The sequence below is a fragment of the Cuculus canorus genome, chromosome 1 (assembly GCF_017976375.1).
Source record: "Cuculus canorus isolate bCucCan1 chromosome 1, bCucCan1.pri, whole genome shotgun sequence".
Lineage (NCBI taxonomy): Eukaryota > Metazoa > Chordata > Aves > Cuculiformes > Cuculidae > Cuculus > Cuculus canorus.
Window position 1 is genome coordinate 18,705,595 of NC_071401.1, and position 25,752 is coordinate 18,731,346.

Here is a 25,752-nt window from a genome sequence, read left to right on the forward strand (position 1 = left end):
GCCATTGCCCTTTTTTCCTCAGTATACAAGTGGAAGAAGGCTCATAAGAAATTACCCATTTTGATTAGTGGAACACACATTTCTGTTTCCACCCAGGGCTTTAAAGGCTTGTGTTTGAGCTGTTGCAAATGAGAACCCAAAGCAATCTTCCCTCCTTCCCAAAGGAATCACGAGGTTGGATCAGCTCTGCATCACTTTGCTGGTCTTCAAGCCTTTATTTGCCTTTTGGCAGGCTGTGCACAGGATGCTGGCATGGAGTTTGGAGGCTGACAGCTCTGCTGTTTGCCAAAGTATGAGGGCTCTATAGAGCCAGAATAAACTATGAAACTGTGTACCATGAGGAAACACACTCAGCACACACTCACTCCATTTAGAGCGGAAAAGACCTACCCTGACGATCCATCTCCATGTTACTGAATTTTTTTTTTATAGCATGAAATTGAATTGAAATGACCCCTGCTTAGGCAGTTTGGTTTGTTACTAGTCAAGTAACAGTTGTCTTGGAAGAAGCTAGATTCCTGAGCTCTGGAACCACTCAGAAATGGATGCAGTAACAGATGGAAAATCCTGATTACCCCAAATTTATGTCTAAAGCTCCATTTTAATTACATTCCATGGTGACAGAAAACCAGACCCCTGCTGTACTTATGAATGATTTTCTATTCAAATTTACTTCTCATTGATGCCATTAGTTTCTGTGAACAGAAATTAACATTTGATTTCTTTTGCTCTTTCATGATTTCTCTTCAGAACAAAACCACTTTCACTAGAAAGTTATCATTGAATCAAATTATATCTGGGGTAAAATAAAAAAAAAAAACAAAACCACCAAACAACAGCCCCCCACCAAGTTTTGAAGTGATATCTTTCAAGAGGAGAGAGAGAACAGAAATGTCAAAGGAAATTTGGTCCATTAGTCAGCCTTCTTCAATTATTTATGATGAGCAATTTATCTGCTCTTTTTAATATTCTTATGGGGAAAATGCATTTTCCACAAACAGATCAACAATTTAATATTTTTTTTTCTCAGCTTAAATCTTCTTTTTATTGCTTAACACACATCTGTAGACAATATATCTAAGCCCCTGAGTTTGTAATTTTCTTTGCAAGTACAGTTGCTTACATGGGAAAAAGATTTATTATAGCAATCTAAAAGATCAAGAAACAACAACATCTAATGACTGGACCTTAAACGTGGATTAATTGACTCTAGATATGCAGCATTTTTTTTTTTTTTTTGTACAGTTAGGCAATTAGTCATTGGAAGATAAGGCAAACTACCTATCATTGCAAATCTCTGAGACAAGACTTTCTGAAATACATATTTCAGATAAACCGGAAGATGGGAGCTACCTGTCAAATTCCACAGGCTTTTGCTTGTAGAATGTCAGATTAGATGAGCATAATATTCCCTTCTGGCCTTAAAATTTATGAAGCATGTTTTCAGAGCTGATCTGTACTAGTCACCTAGGTCAAATAATAGGTCAAGCATTCGTGAAAGACCAGACAGGCAGATACAAACATCAATGGGGCGGAAAAATCACAGTCTCCATCCTGTTGAGTGCTTCAGCCAGATCCTGAAAATGATGACCAGAGAGCTGAGGGCAACCTGCAGTTCTAAAACAGCATCTCAAGTGACAATTTGAAGGGAAACAACATACCCCGTAATGAAATATCATCACCTCAGACAGTAGGTTACAGCTGCTGAAAGTGTGGTCTTTTGCTTATTTCTAACCTGTAATTTACAGACATAAATTTGCAATTGATACCTTACAGGAAAAATATTAAAAAAGATTGAGCAAAACCCAATGCCCCAAAAAACTATTAAAATTTTATTTGAGAGTGCATAAACAGAATTACCACCATATTTCTGGGTAAGGTGGTAACAATCTCTCCTTTGTGCCTAGTGCCAGTGACACAACATCTGGAAAGGTGTTCAGTTGAAACACCTCATTATTGGAAAGAGCTGGAGGCACTTCAGACGCATCAACTGTAACAATTAAAGAGGTAAGAGGACTGATCTGGGAGGAAACAGCCTCTCAATAACTTGGGAAAGTGATGACTAAGGCACTACTTTGGCTCTTTGTGACTTTTATGAGAGGTTTTGCAGAGGTTTCAATGGGAACTTGATTAGGGGCAAAGATATGCTAATAAACAGCAAATGTTGAAAATGTGTGAAAGAGAGGAGGAAAAAGAATATTTAAGCACAGCACAGAGTAGAAATGAGTAGAAATGGAATTAGAAGGGGAAAAAAAATAGAAGTTATCTTTCCTAAAACATCAGAGCTTATAACAGGGGAAATGATGAAGGCAAAATGGGTGGAACAGTCCTAAGGAACAGGATGTGTTTTTTGATGATTTTAGACTAACTTCACTCATGGACAAAATATTAGGAGCTAACATGACATAGCCTGAAAATTATTAGTCCTGAGAAATGAACCTAGATAAGACTCTGAGAAATTTTCAGTTGGTCGTGGTAGTCCAAGTCCAGATTCCAATTTGTTATGTCTGCTGCAAGTCAAACCCTCTGACCTGATCATATCCGTACCAAGAAGCCTTCAAAACTGCAAACTCCTATTTCTCAATTCTTTCCCTGCAAACTATTTCACTGCAGAGCAAATAGTGAAAGGTGAAAAAACATGTAGCTAAGTGCTACCAAGGAGTACACTCTGCTACTGGATTCAAGAGAGAAGGGGAATGATTTTTTTTATAAGATTCCTGTTTATAAAAAAAAATATGTGCAGCTGCAGATCAGGGTTTAGAACTTACTTCCTACAATCCATTATGGGAAACTGTCTTCTATAAATGAAGAGGAAATCAGCATCTGATGAACAGCGAACTGCACATTACCTGAATTTCTGACCTGTTCAGTGAAAAAGTGCCATGCCAGTTCTTATCTTTTGCCTCCTCATTACCCATTGATAATGTACGTCTATCCAAAACACTCTAAATATTTACATTATGAATAGTGGGGATTCACAGGAAGACAAACTAGTCCAGTATTTCTTTCCACTGAGATTAACAATCCCTACTTTCCTTTGGGGTTTTTTTGTTGGTTGTGGTTTGGGGGCTTGGGTTTTTTTCGTCGTTGTTTGCTCTGTTTCTTATTGTCTGGAGGGTCAGCAGTACAAGAAAAACGACCAATTTTAAGACGAGGCACTTGTTATCAGCTGAATGATCTATAAGTAACCGGATTCTGCAAGAACTTAAGGGCACTTGGTTGAACGGAAGTCAATGACCGCTGAAGATATGCAGCCTTTCTGAACACTGATTCTTCTTTATACGATTCAGAAAAAGCCTGAGAACAGGAGAGACCATGTTGATGGCAAAAAGACATTTATGGCCTTGAGAAGCTGCTGTCCCCTGGAAGCCTATAAGTAAAGTCTCAAGCTTTTTCTGACTCTGCAGCTACTGCAAAGATTCAGAATGTCAGTGCTGGATACAGAAATATTTTAATAACTTTAATTATAATGCAGAAATATGTTGAGCTCTTTTTTTTTTTTATGCATCCTCCCTCTTTTAGCGCTTAGTCTTACTTTTGTTCTTTGTGGAGGTGCTGGGTAATGATTGTAATGTATTAAAGTAGTTTGTTCCAAAGAAAGACATGAAGGGGAATGCATAAAGACGGAAAGAGAAAAATGATGAGGTACAGAAAAGTAGTAAGTAACGACTGAAAAATAAGAAATCTTCTAAAAATATTTAATAGGATAAAAAATGTAGTCATCTCCACACTGATATCAAAACAGCTCATCTGTTTGTTTAGCGTGGAAATGGCCTCTAAACAAAGAGTAATGATTAAACTATTAAGAATCTGGTAAGGTAACAGCCCCCAGTGCCAAGTTAGCAGAGCTGCTATAGCCCTCTCTCTGCTTCCTGTTGGCCAGACAGGACAGACTTGTTGACATGGTCACGCTGGTTACACATTGGCCTCTCTGTTCCAAGCCTGTGGTGGTCTTCTCTATTGATTCTCTGAAACGAGTAAGACCTTAACCACACTATATGCATATTATATGTCCTATTGGATCCATCGCAGTATCTACAGTTTCTCCAAGCACTCCCAAGGAAAAATCTTGAGTGTGCTGGTGAAATTTTTTGTTACACAATAATAAGGTAAAGCTCTGTAAGTCATGACCAGCCATATGTCTGTCCTGGTCTTCTGGAAATGCTGGTGCATCATGCACTTTCCTCTGTGTCTTAGAGCAAAGACTGCAGCATGAGCAAAGGTGGGATTTTATTCTGAAAACACTGAATGTGCACGAACTGGATGTACTGAGGAGAAAAAAGAAAGACTTATGTCCTCTAGACTCGAGTGCCAGCATAGGCAGTCACTTCACAGTGCAGCAAAGTAGTGAGCACGTGGTCTGAGCATATCCAAATATATTGCCTGAAATGGGAGCTCGTGCAACAGACCAACAGCGTGAGAAATAGGCTACTGAGAGACCAGAAGGAAGAGTGGACTGGGGTGTTCTGAATAAACAAAGAGGAAATCATATAATTGGAGAGGAAAGGTATGGCCCTTGGCTAGACCTCTAGTAGTAAAATCTATCTTAACCATATCACCTTGTAAATTTGTTGAATTTGTGTCCTCTGGACAATATTTTTATTATGAAAAAAAAAAAAAAGCCTTCCCCAAAAGATAGACATATTTCAAAGGAAGTTTGAGTGGAGTTTTAACAGATCATACTGACATTTATATATATATATAAAAAAAAGAAACGTAACATTCAAACGTTGCTTGGGGTACAAATGAGAAATTTGTGGCCAGCTGCAAGTCTTTTTGTTTTCTTTTCCAGATTAACATTGAGGAGGCCAGCTCAGTTTGCTTTCCTGATAGTATAGCCAGGGAACATTTCTCTTCAAGCAGGCTGGCTGTTGCTCAGGGGGATATTAAACCATTTGCATTAGTAATAATCAAGGACTATCTACCATCAAAACAAATCGTAGACTTGACAGTCTGATTACATCATTTTAGGGAGAGGAAATGAAGTTTAGCACATGTTTAAACACAGTGAAATGAATTCAAGAAGTTAGTAAAAACTCCCACTCATTCAGTTTCATTATGGATAAAAATCAGCAGACTGAGAGAAAGGGAGGGTCTTAAATACATTGACCCTTGTGAGTATTTTGTTAACAGTGACTCATTTAATAAAATGCATTTCAGTTCAGACAAATGTAAGATCCTCCATCTAGGAACCAGAGATACAGACAATACTTAAAAGGCAGGGATATGCTGTGCTGAAACAAGATCTGAGACTTCTACCTGGAAAACCAAAAGAAAAGAAAATGTAAAAGACTCGTGCTGCTGTAACAAAAAATGCAAATAAAATCTTTGGGTGCTTAGGCATAAAATTAAAGTATAGAAATGCTGTTAGAGACAGGACTTCTAAGTTTTTTTTCCTGGGCTGTTTCCAGTAATCACGATTCCAAAAAAGATATTAATTAAGAAAAGTTTTGGAAATAATCTTAAAAGGATAATCCAGGCTAGGCAAACATGCTTTTAAGGGGAAATCATAGTTTCCCTATATATTTTGTATGCTTGTATATGACATACATATACAAGAGAGTTGCCCGGGCCATGGGTTATGTGCACTTAGAGAAGGAAGAGCTTTCTGGCTGTAAACTGATCTTTAATTTAGAAGAAGTTAAAACAAACAAAATCTATCAGCCAGTGTTTGGAAGATGAAACTAGATAAATTCAGGCTAAACCATTAGCGTGATTAGCTCCTTAAGGTGTGTATCTAGCTTTTATGTTAGTTCTTCATTAGTTAAACTGTTTAACTTAAGACTGAGCTACATCATGCCCATTTGAAAAACAAAAGAAATGCGGGCAGAGGTTGTGGAATTGGCACAGAAATTACTGAGCAAGTGCTATGCTACAATATAGCACGAAACTGGAAGATATCTACTAGGTGTTAGGTTCCCTGTGGACAATGATACCATTGAACAATTTAGCAGGAAGGAACTGAGAGTGTCCTTACTGCTGCTGAAGCCCTGCGGCCCATCCGTTCCCCCAAGCACAAGACTGTGGATTCCCTCCAAGGCCTTGACCTGGAGCTACAAACAAAGCTAATCATCCAAGAAAACAGCTGGCCCGAACCTGTGGATTCCTGCAGCGGATGACAGACTTCTGCACCTTACAAAAGCTAAGAAACTTGTGCCTCTTTCCAGCCCCACCTCTGATGTCTGAATGCACGCAGTGGCAGTTGCCTGTCCCAGTGCCTTGTCTGGGGTCATCCCATGTCACACAAGGCTTAGGGAGGAGAAGTTCAACTCTCCCACCACCCACATGATGGATGACTGCTCCTTATTTTCACATTCCGTTATGGAAGAGAAGGCGATCATACTGATTCTCATTCACAGTTATTTTGCACCTTTTAAAGTTAAAATTCATCTTCTTTTCCTTTAGCTCAGATATAGAGCAGTTTGTACTTGATGATTCAGCCCAGACTAGAAAAACACATCTATTCAGAAAACTACCTCATGTACTGATGACCACTTTTTTTCCCCATTATCCATTTAGTATTGACAGGGATTAGTACCTTTTGAAATGTATTGTTTAACCATTGCAGATAACGCATTTTCAAATATGACTGAGTTCAGTTTAGAGCTCATCTCTACAAGAAGGACATTGAGATGCTGGTGCATGGCCAGAGAAAGGAAACAAAGCTGGTGGAGTGTTTAGAGCACAAGTCTTATGAGGAGTGCTTGAGGGAGGTGGGGTTGTTTAGATGAGACCTTATCACTCCTAAAAGGACATTACCTAAAAGGAGCTTGTAGCGGGGTAGGGGTTATTCTGTTCTCCCTGCTAGGCAGTGACAGGACAAGGGGAAATGGCCTCAAGATGTGCTAGGGAAGATTTAGTTTGGATATTTGGAGGAATTTCTTTACTGAAAGAGTTGTTAAGCTTTGGTATAGTCTGCCCAGGGAGGTGGTTGAGTCACCACTCCAGCAGGTGTTTGAAAAATGAGTATATGTCATATTTGTGGACATGGTTTAGTGACGGACTTAGCAGGGCTAGATTGGAGGTTGGACTCAATGATCCTAAAGGTCTTTTCCAACTAAAACCTTTCTGTGATTCTATGATTCTATAATAAAATTTTCACTTTTAATCAGTTAAAATGGGTGATTAGAAACATGTTAATTATCTGCTACACTCAGCTTGTTTTTGTAGTCTAGAAGAAAACTCATCTTAAGCTGCATTTACAGAATGAACGTTAGAGAAGTGTAGAGAGTATGTCAGATTTTGCATCACCATTATTCTTACAGACTGAGGTATCCGAGTTCAGTTGTAGTTAAAATTTTCATTGAAGAATATAGCTACACTCAACAATTTTTGATGTTTGTAGTTATGGAGTTTTTAGTATTACCAGAAATACTTCAAATGTAAACATTTTTTTCTCCACTACTTGTTTGGAAGAAAAGGAAGGAAAATAAAAATTCAAAATGCGTATAGGTTTATGAAAATATATGTGTACACATATATAATTTCTGTTTTTTCTTCTTATATGTCTCAAAATGATGCCTGTCCTACACACATCTTTTTTCCAGGCCTGTAACTGACTATTAGTAATGTTAAAATAATCCATTATTCTATTCATTCATCCATTTAAACAAAAACAGCTTTTACTAAGTAGTAAGGTATGATCCTGTTTTCTTGTTAGAGAGAAGCAAAATGCTCATATAAAAGCTTATACAAAGCTCTAAATATGAATAAATTATTTTGGTATGGCATAATAGGTACATTATGCAACTAGAAGTGATTATTAACCTGCAAAAAAAAGGTCCTTATCCACTTTAGTTAATCCTCAGTAACACATTTAACTAGATTTGGGGTTTCTTGTTTTGATGTGTTAAAACCAGATTAAATAATGATGGGTATGTTTAAAAAACAGAATAGCAAAAAATAACTGACGTAAATATAGAAGCTGCTGTAATGGTTTCAAATAGTGCAAATAGACTTTGAGTAGATGAATTGGAAACACTTAAAAGAGTGAACAAATAAGTTAGTGTGTTCTGTTTCAGGCATAAGCCACCAAATAAAAATGAAATACTGTATTATTTTGTAAGATGAAAATAGCTTAACAGATTTTTACCTTCCAGAGGACACACAGAATCACCCTGGGATTTCCTGGTCAGTTGCAACTCGACACCCTCTCAGAGACTCAAGATGATACGACCTTCATCTTTATAACTTTTACGTACATCTGCACATCGAAAAAAAATTATGATCTATCTTTCTGCTCAGTCACATAAACTGAATAGAGTTTCATAGTTGGTTCTGAATGGAAGAGGTGTTCTGCAGGTAGAAACTTGCTATATCTTTTACAAGTAATTATTACGCTTTTTGTTTTTCTAGAGCATGTATGTACAGACATGCTATGGGACACCATCACATTTGTGGATTTTGTAGGTATCCAAAAGATTCTTCCGCAAACTCCATGGAAGAACTGTGTGTAGTTCAAAGAAGTGTAACAGTCACTAAGAAAGGATGGTGAAAGATCTCAAGTTGTAAATCACCCCAGTATTTCTCACCAAGGGCGTAAAACTTGGTAGAATCAAGTGGAAAACTTCACTATAACAAACATCTTGCATAAAGAAAGAATAGTATCAATAAAGGAGAATATAAGATTAAAGCCTCTGGGCAGATTGGCCATTCTCAGGCCAGCTGATGTCTAGGCTTTACTGAGTAGTTTACTGCTGCTGTGTCAGAGCCTAAGGGCAGAGCTTGATAGGATTGCAAATGATAAAATTTGGGATCTTTGCTACCACTTGGTTCTCTTGTTGATTCCACTCACCATTTGTTCTTTAATTTCATACACTGACACTGCTGCTTCCATAAATTATCACGTTTTATGGTTTTATTGTTAGCAAAATAAACTCTGATGACATATTTAAAAGATGTCAAGGCTATTAAAATGAGTTTGTATTTGCAGAATGTTTTTAAGTTGTAGTATTTTCAATACATTACAGCCAAAGGGGGGGAAAAAAGTGTTTAAATAAAAGTGACAAAACGAAGGTTATTCTGGCCACATATACGCACAGACACATGCAAAAACGACCTTGAAAGATGTCCCATCTGCCAGGTCTCTCCATCTGACTGAAGCAAGGAGTTGCTTTGCAGCCAACCCATGCTAAATAGAATGAATTCAACTCAAAAGATGGCAGGCAGCTTCTTGTCAGCCTAACTAATTAAAAAAAAGCAAACAGATGGACAAGCAATTACTCTTATTCAACAGGAATTTGGCCTCTCTAAGTGAGAAGGAACTGTCATAATTTTCTTAGCATGTAAAAACAAGTGTTCTTATAGATGAGTTTCCAGGTTCTAGATCTTAGGGCTTGGTGCTGTGTTTCTGATCACTCCCCTGCAACATTCTCACACACACACACTCCTTTAGTGCTCTCATACTGAATTCTGTCTTGCAATGCAAGAGTAGGGGACTGAGTTGTTCTTGGAGAAATGGTAAAGAAAAGGGTGAAAGAAACAAGCAATTATAGTTTTGATTTTTTTTATGTCCCTATTCCTGATCTTTTTTAACCCTTAATTTATGTATTCAGCTTTTGCACTAGTGAATTATTACTACATCGATAGTGACTGAGGAAGGACTGCTAAGACAGACAGTGATCGCTTACCAGCAGCAGTAAGCATGAAAGGAAGAAAATGAAAGGGGAGAGGGAGATGCAATACTTGAAGCTTGCTCTGAGGTGAGAGTGAAACAAGGTGCAAGTGACAGTGTACATGAAATAATTTGATCTGAAGGGAGATGCTGCCTGGGATGGGTATGTGGGCTCCTGAACAACATGCTTGAAATTTGTGCAAAGCAATCGGATCCTGCAGACAATTTCAAAGACAAAATGAGAAGGGAGAAGAAAGGGGATAGTCTATAGCAGGAAGCAATGGCAATTGTTTTATCTCAGGTTGGATAGATTTAAGGGGAGAGGGGGCTAAAAGTGAAATGGAGGTTACAGGAGTGAACTGAAGAGGTGATTGTTCAGTGTTAACTATACAGACAATGAAACTTGGTTACTGTATTTTCAAACAAAGATGAGCCCTTATTCCACCACAATGACATAACAAAAATCAGACTCAGAGGAAGAAAAATTCTATGTAAAATACATGCTAGCCCATAACTGAAATAATGGAAACATATGCTCTGCATTGCATTTTTTCTGTATTCTGTTGACATAAATGTGTAAATAGATTATCTTATCTGAACTTTTGGCAGCTCTGTTAAAGACTTTACAGTGTAAGACATTGATTCTGTGAAGAGACACAGATATGTTTAACTCTCTACATAGCTTAATGTTTGTAGGCCTTTATTCAGTGCATGGCAGTAATCATGTATTTAAGCCTTTCCAGGGTGGGAAGAGTAGCAATTCTAGGAACTCCAGAACTGATGAGCTGAACTGCCAAGGTCATGAGATTTGGCTAGAAAGTCACTGAAATTTTCTGTCTGAGCCTCCAAAATTTTGTTTTTTAAACAGCTTATTCTAACTTTGACTTTATGAGCCAACTCACAACAGTTTCTAGTGAACAAGGCCAGCTTTCAAGTCTCTTTGGGAGCGCTCACTAGAAGAACCAGCTGGGACTAAATCATAAAACAGCTGCCAGATGTTGTAGGCACCTTTCCCCCTCTATCCAAAATGCCCAATGAGAAATTATTATATTTTTCTAACCTGCTACCTGCCAGACCCTTAATATTACAGCAGCTTACTATAAATCTCCCGTCCCTCCACCATTTCAGCCTGAGTCTTCATCACTCACTATGTTATTTAATTCTCCATTCTTCACTTTAAAGCAATATGAGTTTCAAGTCCAATGTCAGTAATAGTGAGGAGTTAAGTCATGTACCCTGGAAAGAGTTAGAGGACCAGAATCATAGGATATACCCTGGGCTCCTGGATGCCTCCAAATCATGTCTCTCTCTCTATGCCAGTACTGTCACCTACTCTTTCTACCTTACTCATGTCAAACCATTTTGTTAGTTCTGGAAGGGGAGAGAGGAAGATCCTTCACCCTCATTATAATTACACCAAATACCTGCTGTATGGTTAACCCGGAATATTCTAAAATCATTAATTACATTCCTGAAAATATTAACAAGTTATAAAAAGGCTGTACTGGGGTCCTATTTTCAAATTTTCCTTTTATATGTAACCGAAAGCTCAGGTCTTCACATCAAGTCAAAATTTCTGAAGGTGCAAATTAAAAAAAAAACAACAACAAAAAACCACACAAAACAAATATCAAAGCAAAATTTTCAATAGGATTATGACAGTTACAGTGAATCTCTTTCATGTGGAATCTCTACACAAGTCTTAATTTAGACAGATCAATGATTTTAAACACTAGTTTGCACACCACAATGAGATATGTAGACAAGTTCTAACAGATCTACAAAGGAAAACTGAGAGAAAGCAAATGACATACAAATAGGTAACATCTCTTAGGGAGAGATAACATCTCCAACTGAAGTTGTTAATTATCCTTAAACCAAAAAATGTTAAAGTCACTGGAATTCATTATTTTGTCTTTTACAGTCTGTCTGAATACATTTTGTTATTTTTAAAAACCAAAACCACAAATCCCAGCAACCACATTTCAGGGAAAATCTGAAACCCAGATGTCCTGGTCCTGCTCCCAGTTATCTGAGCGTTAAAATGAGAAATTACTTCATGAATGCTAATGCAGTTCAAATCAGCATCAGCACTATCATCTGTGGAGAACAGAAAATAACAGAATCAATATCTACAAACCTTGGAGTGTTATCATTAGCAAAGACAAATTGTGAAATCCACACTCTGTTCCTCCTACAGTAAAACTCTTCCTGAATCGGATGGGGCTTAAGGGCTGAGTTTGAATGCCAAAATCTGATCCACCTCCAGAGTCTCCCCCAAATCCTTGCACAACACTACCGATGGGATTTTTAGGTTTGTAACACTACTGTGAGTCTTCCTTTAAAAACTGATGAGTGAGAGGTTAACAAATCTCTGCAGGACTATCACAGATCTTATAATCTTTATTTTAAATATGACTCCACTGCACTTCCCAAACTAGGCACAGAACTGTCTGTGCATTTAAAAATAGGAAAAAAAGGCATACATTCCCCCCTCCCAAAACCTTCCAAACCAAGACTGTCTCCTGCACATCAAATGTTCCCACTTTTCAAGGGGAGTGGTGGTGATGGAGAAAATGACAGGGAGAACAGATCTTGATGTGACAGATGTTAGTCATACTTCTTAATGCAGTTCTGGAAAGCGCTCCAATTGTGCAGTGATAAAGGCTGGGTATGAAGCAGAGCAGAACATAATTCTTTCTTTTCTGCTGTGTTTTGGAGTCTACACCTTTTGTTCTCTTTCAAGCATGATGATCAGCTTTTTCTGTCATTAGGTACAAATGTGATTTGACAAATATTCAGACTTATTGTTTTCATTCACTCACTCAGCTGAATACACAGGACTAGGGAAATCATCCATGGTGGCCCAGATCAAACATTTACACTTTAATTTGCATATATGAAAACCCTTAAAGCTCACAATTCCCACAAGACTATAACTGCAACTGAATAACAAAACAATCTCACCTTTACTTTCCACACTCTTTTTCCTCTCCTTTATGTTTCAGGTGATCACTGTTCTTAATTGTTTTATTATTTATTGAACACAGTCAAGGTACTCAGCTTAATAACACTCAAAAATAATAACAAACCCCAATCCTTAAAGAGTTTGTGTTGGTAAAAATAAGAATTACACATTTCTACAGCTCTTCTTCTGACTTATGACAGTCCCCTGCTTTTCTGACTTTTTCCATGTCCTGAATAATTAATGGAGTCAAGGTGCCAGCTGCAACATTAATTGTGTCATGACATGGTTTTACAAAGACCTTTTGACCAATGGTGCATATTTTACAAAGCTGACCATACGACTGCTGTGGAAAAGAAAACCCAACAGCCTCAGTCAGACATAACTATTTTTGATAAGGTTGAATTTTCATCTCAGTGATTTAAATTTCTTTCACACTGCATTTACTTCCTGAAAGATTTGTTGTAGGGCAATCAATGACAATATTTTTTGTTCTCTGAATTTCTTTAAATAGAGGTCCTAAGCTCTGTTCATATTATGCCTTTTTTATTAGTGCTTTTCACCACTAAATCTCCAAATGCTTCACAAAAAAAAATAAATGTAGGAGTCATTAAAGATATTTTAGGGATGGGGAAGATGAGGCAAAGGATGCGAACTGAGTAAAACCTAGAATCACTACACTATATGCTCTTTCAGGAAAATTAATGAGGGAAATATCTCAGGTAATAATAAATACTGTTATTCTATGACTTACTTTTCCATTGCCTGACAATGAAAGTACTCAGTGTTTGAATCACTAAAAGGAAGAAAATCTTTAGTTATTACCAGGCTTTATGTATAAATTTGTGTTGTGCAGACAAAATAAAAAGTGCTCATCTCACTATCAGTGGGATGGGATAATTTGAGATGGAAGAGAAAGTTGGTAACTCCTGCTCCAAGTTTTTTATAGACATAGTAGGCTGCTCTGGATTTATTTTATTTTAACTTTGTTTTGTTTTATTTTATTTTGTCTATTTTAATCTGATTTGGGTATTTTGTTTTGCATTTCTTTTTTATTTTTTTGTATGTTTTTTTTTTTGTGTTGTACAATTTCAAGTGCTTCAAAGGCTTTTATTTAGCAAAAGGTACATTTAAATAGCCACACCAAAGGACTATCTTGGAGACAAAACTGAGTAATAACTGAAGCATGGTTCCTCTTTTTCCTTAATAATCATGAATTTATGTCTTAAAATAACTCTGCGGATTTCAGCCTTCCCTCCAAACTATGATTCAGCTGAGAGCACACAACAGAATATACCCATGAACAAACAAAAGGAAGTCAGATTCAACAAAGACTGAGCGAATATGAGAGGTACCAGCGTTGTAAATCCAACATGACATTTCAGAACATTATTCTTTCTGCTCATTTCTGCAGCATTTCCTCCTGCCTCTTATTTATTCAGCCTGCAAAGATCTTCATTTTTGGGTCAAGGGCTGTGTTTTATTCTTGTTGCTCAACACAAGAGATACCCAATTCGGGCATTTTTCTAATGTGAAGGGGACGATAAACACTGTTGATATTAAAAGGATGTTTCAAAAGGGAGTCCTGACAGTTAACAGCACTGCTCCATTATCGGTACTTTTGATTAAATTATCAGCAATTTTTCCTGTGAATGCATATATATGCAAATATGCTACTTGAGAAAAAACATAGGACGAAAATTAGGAGGTTCCAGCAGTGGTTCCTGGGAAGGCATGACTATGTTTCATCATAAGAGACAAACCTCTAAAAAAACAATCAAATTCCCAAGTCTGCATCTCCTTTTAGCCAGCACAGACCAGCAGAAGACAAGCCAGCGCCAGCGCACGCACACCGAACAGCTTTATCTCACCTCTATCGTGGCTGACAAATCTCCAGGTGTCACATAACCACATTGACTTGCCCGGATCTGCCTTGGGAACAGCTACATTAAGACACATGCTGCTACCTTATCACCTCGCAGTTAAATTAAGAGGACAAAGTCCAGGATGGAGAACAGAAAATGAGACAAGCTGGATTGTTTAGCAGCAAAAAAAGGCTGACGCAGACATCACCTGTGGCACATGTCATTGAAAGCAACACCCTCTGCAGAGGTTAAACTGCATGAGGAAACAAGGACAAGTTTGGCATTGCTCTAGAAATTCTGATTAAAAACCTGAGCATCACAGCATGAGGGAAACCAGAAAGTAGAAAGCAAGTTAGTCTCCTGTCACAAGTGAAAAAAAAAGCTGCAAAGGAAAGGAGAAGCAGTTCAGGAACAGAGGGAAAAGATGCATGAGCAAATGGCTGATAAGAGAACTTTATGTATACCAAGGGTTAAACTAGACTTCTTTTTGCTTTGGTGACTGAGATTAGTGGGGGAAGGGAGTTCCTAAGCCTTTGTTTTGTTGTTCTTTCTATAGTAAAGAAAAAAGAGAGAAAGTGAGAGAGACCTCTTGCTCAGGATTAATTATTGAGTGTTCCAGAGCTTTATAAGATATTTATATACTCCCTAGAGCTTGGCATGTGCTCTCTCTCTCCCTCCTTCTGTTTTCCTGTGTCATGTGTATCCCGGTACTTTTCATTCAAGTACCTCACAAGACCCTACATGGTACCAAAAGAGATGGAGATACTGGGGTAGATGCTGGCACACTGTACAGCTCCCAGTAGTGTTGCTCCAGCTAAGGGCTTCCTAAGCACCTTCAAACAGATTTGTTCTGAGGAGTTCAGGAACGTGGTTGCAGAGGCTTATACGTATGCCAAAGCTTAATATTTAAACTTGAAGTTCATCTAGAAGTGTTTTACTTGTATAATTATTACCAGCCACTGCAGAATTTGATTCACTTTTCTGCAGTTTGTTTTTTTTCCTTAATCTTATCCCTCCCTGCCATTATAGCAAAATAACTAAAACTAGATTAAAATATATGTGAAATTTGATATGAGAGAAGCAGAAAGGTTTTGATTAATATCTGCAACAGGAAAATTAATTTTATTAGATGGAAGTAGTGCTGCTGGACAACTCAGATGAGCCAGAGGATGGTGCAGATATTACAATTGATGATCAAAAAGTGACTGGCTGTGTTTCCCATGACAAGGAGTGGGAACACGAGCTCTGGTGTTTGCCACTGTTGATGAGCACTTTGGTGCTACACTGCCTCTCCAAAGCCCTAAGCAAACATTAACACATTCATTAATAGCCCTTCAATCACAGAGAGAGGGAAAGAAGAGAAGCAGCTGAAATCTTGTCCCCATTGACCTTGTTAAAGGTTAGATCACTTTGTGAAGCCAGAACTTCACCCCAAAGTGGTAGTGTAGTTCTATAAACTACACTGAAAACAGGTTATCTAAAAAGCATTCTTATGATTTTCCACCATTGTTATGTTGGTGATAGTGAGTGATCTGATTTACACAGGTAAAAAAAAAGCCACTTTGTCAAGCAGAATATCTGGAGATTTTTTTTTTTAAATAGATGTTCTATATATTTGTTTGACCTCTGAAGCTTGGGACAGTGGTAATTAAAAATAGGAAAAGTAATTATGAACGAAGACAGAGACAACTCTGTTTCCTTACTCTATGCTTAATGCCACATATAAGAAACAGCATAACTCTTCTTCCTTTATATTGGCATGAAAACATTGAAGAAATATCTCTGAGAGGCTGACTAGATTGTTTGTTAGGAATATTTCTCATAGTTAAAAAAATACTGTGACTAAATAATATTTTACAAAATGGTGACATACAGAATTCACATCATTTGTATGTCAAACCAGAGCTGGGCCTGTATGTTAAGTATTGTGTACTTAAATACACTTCAATATAGACACGGCTTGCAATGGCAATAAAAGGATATGTAGCAATCTATTGAACAAATGGCTTGAATTTAAAAATTACATGATAAAGCATTTACACAAAGGATAACAGCTTTATTGATCTACCAAAACAAGCACAGTTTACAAGTTACCTAACTTTTTCATTTAATGTTAGGGTAGCTATTGTAGTCTGTTACCTGACGAACATAGGTATGGTTACAGAGGAGTATTTGTCTAAACACAAACTTCTGCAATGTATAAATGTCTTTATCTGAGGTAGCCAGCCTGGGCTTCCTTCTCTGACTTTATGTAGAGGAAATATACCCTCAGAAGCAAATTCACTTCATCTTAAAACAAACTTCTCAAATAAGTTAGATGAATCTTATCTTGTTTTTCTGGAGTCACTCTAGAGGGAGTCCAGTCAATCAGTTTACATACAGTCACCTACACTGTAGACGTCTGAAGTTAGAGGAGGCAAATCATATAACTCATAGCTTATTATACTTCCCTACCAGCATCTCGAGGTAACAGATCCAAAGTCTTTGAAAACACTTATCTGAGAAATAACATAATCCAAACTGGCCAATGGAGAGAGATAGCTGAATACAGACAACCACTCAGTCTAACCTGAGATACCATCCTGTGGAGTTACATTTCTCTTTCTACCTTCTCTGACTAGATAAGATACTTAAATTTCATGTGGCTACAGACAGGGAAAAAAAAAATCCCCGAGGCTGAATGTCTTCCTATGGTTCAGTGAACCAAGAACTGATTTCAGTTTAATTCTATCCCACAATGTTTTGAGGAGCATGGAAATGCTTAGCTTTATCCTTGCTGTACCCTGCCTCTCTTACAAAAGATGCATCTCAATGAATGATAAAAAGTGGGACTTTAAAATTAGGGCTTGCATTGCTTGAGGTTACATTTTTAAAACAGTGATGAACTTATATGGCTTACTTGTCAGGAGTCAGACCTGGATACTTGAAGAGGGTGATTTTCTGAACACCTCTTTAGCTCTGATAAAATGAATTGGTATTTATGAAGTATTTTGATCTGAGCACTCCAAGTAACTAGTTGCATTGCAGAAGCAGTTCTAGTATCAGTAGTGCTTACAGATACCTGGAACAACATTAAGCTCCACAACATCATGTAACCATATCAGCACTTCAGTTATATCTGTTGCAGGTCAATATGTTATAATCATTTAGTTTTCAGACTAGTGGCCAGATCCTGACTTACTTAAGGACACATCTTCCTAAGTGTGTTTAGTTTTTATAAAAATATTCTCAGAACCAGCAGGAGAGGGACATATTTTCAATTATAATAAAATCGGCATAAGAAATCTGGTATCCCACATGGGACTGAATCCCTGTGAATGTATGAGGGTGAATAGGGTAAAATAGGACCATGGTCCAAAAAATTCTCCTGAGAGGCCATCACTAGCTGTCATAAGAAGTATTAATTTTTATATTGAATTCACAGACAGTGCTTCAAAAATTCTCCACTGCCCTTACACTTCTTTCTCAGCCTGCTTTCACCTTCTGCCAGCTGGATCTTGATGGAAGACAGAACTTAGACCTTTAGTTTCTTAGTTTTTTCAGCCTCAGATACTTCTCTTGTCAACATAAATCTTTTGTAGATCAAGCAAAGGAAGCAGTATTTGTCTTGCTACAGGTTAGCAATATAAAACATTTTACAATGAACCAACAGAGGTTGGTGGCCACTCCAGTTTTAATGTGTCTATTAACCAGCTGAGATCAGATTCAGACTCCACAGAGTCATGCAACAGAGTTGATCAGTGAATATCCCTAACTCAGCTGTTATAATACAACAGATTAACACTGCACATTCCAGTCCAGTTCAGAGCAAATCTTTACCACGTGTTCCTTTATATACCATACTTTTTTAAAGGCAGTATCATGAAGACTTTTTATTCTGTCAAATAATAACAAGCCTGCAGCCATTTCAGTTTAACTTCCAGGAGTCCGCAAATTTGTGTTAGAGGACAAGACTGTATTCAGCTACAGATCACCATGGTAATCTCTTTTAAAACTTTCGATATATAAGGAACATCTCCTATCTCTCTTTCTGATCCAGTTTTCAAAAGCAGTGTTATGTCAGTATTTAATTTCTGATAATCATTATCTTAATCACTGGGTTTTTCTAAGATGACCTCCTGGGGCTTTGTTTTCATTTTTTATTTGCTCAGTCTCCATACAACACAGCTTGCCACATAATCGTATTTAGTCAGGCACTTCCCTAGGTCTATTGTCAGCAGGCTTAATGGAAATGACCCATTCTCCTTCCAACAATAATTCTGGAATGAATCCAACACATAGAAGGACCAACTTATGGCTTTATTTTTCTCCCTTGTTGAATATAGTCTTTTTCCCATCAGGATTCCTCTGGTTTTGTGTTTCGTTCAGTACTTCCGCACAGTGACTATTAGGACTGAAGTAAAAAGTGAATCAGCATAAGAAGAAGCATTAAAAGCCAAGTACCACTAATAATGTAAGTTCTCTAAGAAGAATAACAACTGTGCTATTTTTCAGCTATTTGTTTTTCAAATGTTCTATCTATCCTAAAAGTCTTAAAGAAAAAAATCTCAAGAATGTCAGGTTGAATTCAGCCCATATAACACAATTCAGAACTTTGAGCCAGAAGGGGCTGGCATGGGCCAAAAAGACAGTCTGATTGAAGATTTCAAATCCTGCCTTTTATGCATGTCGCTGCTAGCCTGAACCAATACAGGGCTGAGATTTAGTGCCAGAATTGTCTCCAGCATTTTAAAGCATCAGTTATGCATTTGGCTGTGGACAAATGGGTAATGGCCAAAAAAAGGGTGATGGCCAATTTCAGCCAGGTTCAGCAAGTGGGAAACTTGGATTATATTACTTTCTCAGCTCGTGGGAAATACAGTTCACAGATCTACAGAGTACCCTGAGTAGAGACAAAGCTGCTGAAAGTGTATCTCTCTGCTGAAGGAACACCAATAGGTAGGAAGAAAGCAAGTTTTGGGTGCTCGTAGGTAGACCAAGAAAGGTTTGATTGTCTCTTAGTAACTTAAACATCTTGTGGGAGAGAGGGGCCCTCGGTTCCAGTTTCTGTTCTGATTTTGAGTCACATTACTGTATTTCTGGCTGTACTATACATGTAAAATAGACTTATTATTGTTAATCTGTCACAGTGCTGAAACAGCTGTAGAACCCTCAGAATTGATGCAGTTTCCCAAGTCCGGTTTCCCTGTGCAACTGTCTTTTGTGCAGCATAGACAGCTTGTCATTTGGTTTGATTTCTGTATGGTTCACAGGGTTGTCAGCACTAAAATTCAGTGTAAGGTGCCTTTATCTTATCTGGATGTAATTCTTCAGGCTTCACCTCTGATCATCCAACTTATTAAAACATATTGAGAGATTGAGTGAATTTTCCAGTATCTACAAAGAGGCTGCTGGAGGAAGAGACTTAGGCATTGCTGTCTGTCATTTCCATGAACAGACTACTGAGCTCTACATCTTCATGCAGTTGAAAATGACATGATACTCATCTACGTGGAATGCAGGATGGAAAATAAAAAATTCAGAAAGAAAAACAAAAGCTAATTTTTGCTTCTAAACAAAAATTATTTAAAAAATAAACATACTGTTATACAAAACACAAATCGTAGAATCCTAGAATGTTTTGGGTTGGAAGGGACCTTAAAGATCATCTAGTTCCAAAATCCCTGCCATGGGCAGGAACACCTCCCAGTAAACCAGGCTGCTCAAGGCCCCATCCAACCTGACCTTGAACACTTCCAGGGATGGGGCATCCACAGCTTCCGTGGGCAATCTGTTCCAATGTCTTACCATCCTTATAAAATAATACCACCCACTAGAATTTCTTCCTAATGTCTAGTCTAAATCTTCCCCCCTTCAATTTAAAGCCATTCCCTGTCATCCTATCACTACGTGACATTGTAAAATGTTCCTCTCTGTCTTTCTTGTATGCCTCCTTCAGGTAGTGGAAGGCTGCTATAAGGTCTCCCTAGAGCTTTGTCTTGCCTTGCCTTGCCTCACCTCACCTTGACTTGCCTTGCCTTCCCTTCCCTTCCCTGCCCTTCCTTGCCCTGCCCAGCCCTGCCCTCAGCTTTTGAAAGCACTGTCACCTTCACAATCACAGTTTTTATATTCTCCATATTTCTTTTTGTGTCTTTCTTCTCTTTATTCATCTCTCTTTATTGTCCTTTCACATTTCTTTTTTATAGCAACTCCTAGTTTCCCATCTTGGGCTTTACCTTTATCTCATAAAAGATCAGTTATTTCATGGTAAACGATTACATGAGAAAATCTTAGACTCTTACACAGCACTGCAAATTAAACAGAAACGGTAAAAATGTGCATCCTGAAGACATGAGTTTAAGCTGATGTTTTAGTAAAAGAAACACTGAGTCAGCAGCTCTGTACATTTAGGAAGTGTTTTGTCTGAACTAGGGATATTCTTCAGACGTATAAAAAACCCACTCCCCTAGATTCTGCCACATGAACGTGCCATAAACATACAAAGCAGAATGGAATTAGCCCTCAGGAAGGACGTTTAACACCTCTGTTCTTCGTATCATCTCGTCTTTCCTCGATTAAGGTAAACTGCAAAAATCTCACTGCTGACCTTACAGGACTCTTATGCATCTGCATTTATCCAAGCATTTTGCAGAAATGATCTTCAGAACAGCTGGGTGCTGTAGGCACACTACTACTCCTTGTTTTACAACTAGGAAACTGAGTCATGGTAAAAACTGGGCCATGGGTTGGCCAGAATTCACTCAGAGAAAACAGCAGCAGAGCCAAGTGTAAACCTAATGGTCTAAACCTTGTCTTTATCGTGAATCAATTGATTTTATTTTCTCTCTCTGTCATTCTGCAAGGACACTCTAAGCTTGTTGAATTGTGTTTTGACACTTCTGAAACATAACTTCTTTTACTAAGTTCTTATATTCCATTTGTACCACCTGCAGAAATTATCAAAGCTACAGTTTAACTTGGCTCTTGTTGTATTGCATTGAAATAGAGAAGATTTAATGAAACTCATATTCCATTCCATTCAGAGAGAAGAATGAATCTTATAGTACAACAATTAATATTGATTACATTACTTGACTGCACATATATACATATTTTCCATGAATCAGTGTTCTAGTAAGGACCTCTATTTATTATAGCTGCCAAATATGATCAAAGAAGTGAATCTTTAAAGTAAATAGTTCCAAGTATGAAGTTAAATATCAAGATTCATTCTTCCTAGAGGAACAGCACTTCTGCCTATGTGGCAAAGAGTGCAGGGGAAAACTTTGGTAAGAATAGCTCACAGTTAAGGGGATAGATCAGAATATCATAGAATTGCAGAATCATTGATTGGAAAAGACCTTTGAAATCATTAACTCCAACCATACCTGTCCACTAGTAAAACATATCCGTGAACACCTCATATACCCATCTTTTAAATACCTCCAGGGATGGTGACTCAACCACTTCCCGGGGCAGCCTGTTCTGGTGACTGATAACCCTTTCAATGAAGAAATTATTCCTAATGTTCAATCTAAACTTCCCCTGACACAGCCTGAGGCCATTCCCTCTCATCCTATTGACTTTCACTTGGGAACTTTCACTTGCTACAACCTCTGTTCTGGTATTGGTAGACAGTGATAAGGTCTCCCCTCAGCCTCCTTTTCTCCAGGCTAACCAACCTCAGTTTCTTCAGATGCTTCTCATAAGGCTTGTTCTCCAGCTCCTCACCAGCTTCGTTGCCCTTCTCTGGACATGGTCCGACACCTTAATGTCATTCTTGTATTGAGAGGCCCAGAACTGAACAGAAGATTCAAGGTGCATCCTCAACAATGGTGAGTACAGGGGCAGAATCTTTTCCCTGGTTGTGCTGGCTGTACTATTTCTGATACAGGCCAAGATGACATTGGCTTTCTTGGCCACCTGGGCACACTACTGGCTCATTCAACTGGCTTTTAACCAAGACGCCCAGGTCCTTCTCTGCCAGGCAGCTTTCCAGCCACTCTTCCCCTAGACTGTAGTGCTGCACAGGATTGTTTAGTGCCAAGTGCAGGACTTGGCATTTGGCCTTGTTGAACCTCATACCATTAGTCACAGCCCATCAATCCAGCCTGTTCAAATCCCTCTGTGGAGCCTCCCTACCCTCAGGCAGATCAACATTTCCTTCCAGCTTTGTGTTGTCCACAAACTTAGGAAGGGTACACTCAATCCCTTTATCCAGATCATTGATAAAGATATCAAACAGAACAGGACCCAGCACTGAGCCTTGGGTAACACCACTTGTGACCAGCCTCCAACTGTATTTAACTCCATTTACCATATTCTTTGGGCCCAGGCTATCCAGCTGATTTTTACCTAGCAGAAGGTATGCCCATCCAGGCAAACGGCAGCCAGTTTCTCAAGCAGAATGCTGTGAGAAACGGTTTTAAAGGCTTTACTAAAGTCCAAGTACACCACATCTACAGCCTTTCCCTTGTCCATTAAGCAGGTGACCTTGTCATAGAAGGAGATCAGTTTAGTATGGCAGGACCTGCCTTTCATAAACCCATGTGTACTGCGTCTGATCCCCTGGTTATTTTGTGTGTGTTGTATGATAGCACTCAAGATGACCTCTCCAGCACTGAGGTCAGACTGACAGGCCTGTAGTTCCCTGGATCCTCTCTCTGACCCTTCTTGTAAATGAGCATAACATCTGCCAGCCTCCAGTTAAGTGGAACTTCCCCTGTTAGCTACGACTGATGGTAGATGAAGGAAAGGGGTTTGGTAAGCACCTCTGCCAGCTCTCTTAGTACCCTTGGATGGACCTCATCCATCCCCATAGACTTGTGAATATCTAATTGGCTGAGCAGGTCTCTAAGCATTTCCTCTTGGATCATTGGAGCTTTGTTCTGCTCTCCCTCTGTCTTGTGGCTCAGAAGGCTTAGAACCCAAACAACTGACCTTTTTATTAAAGACTAAGGCAAAGAAGGCAAAAAGTACCTGAGCTTTATCCTTATCCTTTGTCACTAGAGACTAGTTTCTCTTCTTCTCAGTTAGCTAAATGCTAGTAAAATCTCATAGTACCTCTCTACTTCAGAGAAGGGCAGTGACAATTTACTTAACAAATTTAAGCTAAAGGTATAGTCATGCAGTTTACCCATTCTCACTCTGGGGAAGTTGCCTCTGGTGAAACAGGCAATATAGCAGTAAAAGGAGGGCAAACCTCACATTGTCAGGGATCCACTAAAACAGTACTAATGAGGTATTTTTGACAAGACCAAGTCTTCAGGCAGATGGCAGACAGTGCACAAGCAGGAGTGGAGGGTCCTATGACTGTCAGAGGCTGATGAGATGAATCAGTCTCAGATCATTTTTCGTCTCAGAATCTATGCTGAAAGGCACCAGCTCAGTTAACTTGGTGCTGCCACAAATCTTCTGTGCTGCTTTTCCTCTCCCTCAAGTTTCTGTGTTACTGTTTCTCCCCTCCCTATCACTCCATCTTCTTGACCCTATCATCCTGCCATTTGCATTGTGAACTGCACATTTCAAGAAAGCAGAATCAACCATGCACCTGGAATCCGGCGCATTATGCCTTGGAAGAAGTTCTGAGTCCCTCACAAATCAGCAGAGCTCTGCCATGGTACAACTTGCAGGGATTTTGTGGCATAGGTGCATATATGATTGGGTTAGTTGCTTTCTTTGTTCTTTTTTTTTTTTTTTTGCTAGTTATCAAATTTAACTGCATTATGGTTGTGTCAATCTTCCACATCCAATTCATAACAGCAAAATGACTGTAACTGTATCTCAGAGTGCCAGCAGTGTTTTACATCCTGTGATTCAATTTCACAGTGCTTTCATATGATACATTCACAAAATACAGACCAGCAAACAATTTTAATTGCAATCCAAGGAAGATATGCTAGATGGTGTACAGATCTACAAAAGATTAAATAGTAAAACCTCACAGTCAATCACTACCTTTTTTTTTTCTGCTTAGAAACCAGTTTGATGAAATTCGTGAGGTATTTATGCTGTATGGTCCTTCTGGGCATCTCAGTGCTCTCTAACACTGATGAAGCAAGTCACTGCCTGTGTCAAAGCATCTTTGGATCGGTGTTACCCAGGACAGGACTTCTCTTGTCTTTCAGGGAGACAAGGTTTTGGCAGAACCACATTGGTGGAGGTGACCCTACCAAACAAAGCAGTTCAAGTACTGTGCAGCAGTGATCAGTGGTGAATAGACACCTGTTGATCAACAGAATTCTGCTGACAGGGGCTGCCAGCATTTGCCAAGGGACAAATTCAGACTGCTGAAATTCCAGCACAATGACTTAGCCATGAAACCATCTCATCAAGTTGGAAGGGTTAGGACACTGGTTTAAAAGAAAGGAGGAGGGCATTCATAGAATCATAGAGTCATAGAATGACTACGTTGGAAGGAACCCACTGGGTCATTGAGTTCAACCATTCCTAACACTCCCTAAACCATACCCCTCAGCACCTTGTCCACCTGTCCCTTAAACACCTCCAGGGAAGGTGACTTGACCACCTCCCTGGGCAGCCTGTTCCAGTGCCCAATGACCCTTTCCGTGAAAAATTTTTTCCTCATGTCCAGCCTGAACCTCCCCTGGCGGAGCTTGAGGCCATTCCCCCTTGTCCTGTCCCCTGTCACTTGGGAGAAGAGCCTAGTTCCCTCCTCTCTACAACCTCCTTTCAGGTAGTTGTAGAGAGCAATATGGTCTCCCTCAGCCTCCTCTTCTCCAGGCTAAATAACCCCAGCTCTTTCAGCTGCTCCTCATAAGACTTGTTCTCCAGCCCCTTTATCAGCTTTGTTGCTCTTCTCTGGACACACTCCAGAGCCTCAACATCCTTCTTGTGGTGAGGGGCCCAGAACTGAACACAGTACTGAAGATGTGGTCTCACCAGTGCCGAGTACAGGGGCAGAATCAATTCCCTGGACCTGTTGGTCACACCTTTTCTGATACAAGCCAAGATGCCATTGTCCTTCTTGGCCACCTGGGCACACTGCTGGCTCATGTTCAGTCGGCTGTCAACTATTACCCCCAGGTCCTTCTCCTCTAGGCAGCTTTCCAGCCATTCTTCCCCCAGTCTGTAGCGCTGCATAGGGTTGTTATGCCCCAAGTGCAGGACCCGGCATTTGGCCTTGTTAAACCTCATGCCATTGGTCTCAGCCCAGTGGTCCAGCCTGTTCAGATCCCTTTGCAGAGCCTCCCTACCCTCCAGCAGATCCACGCTTCCACCCAGATAAGTGTCATCTGCAAACTTGCTGAGGGTGCACTCAATGCCTTCATCCAGGTCATTGATAAAGACATTGAACAGGGCTGGACCCT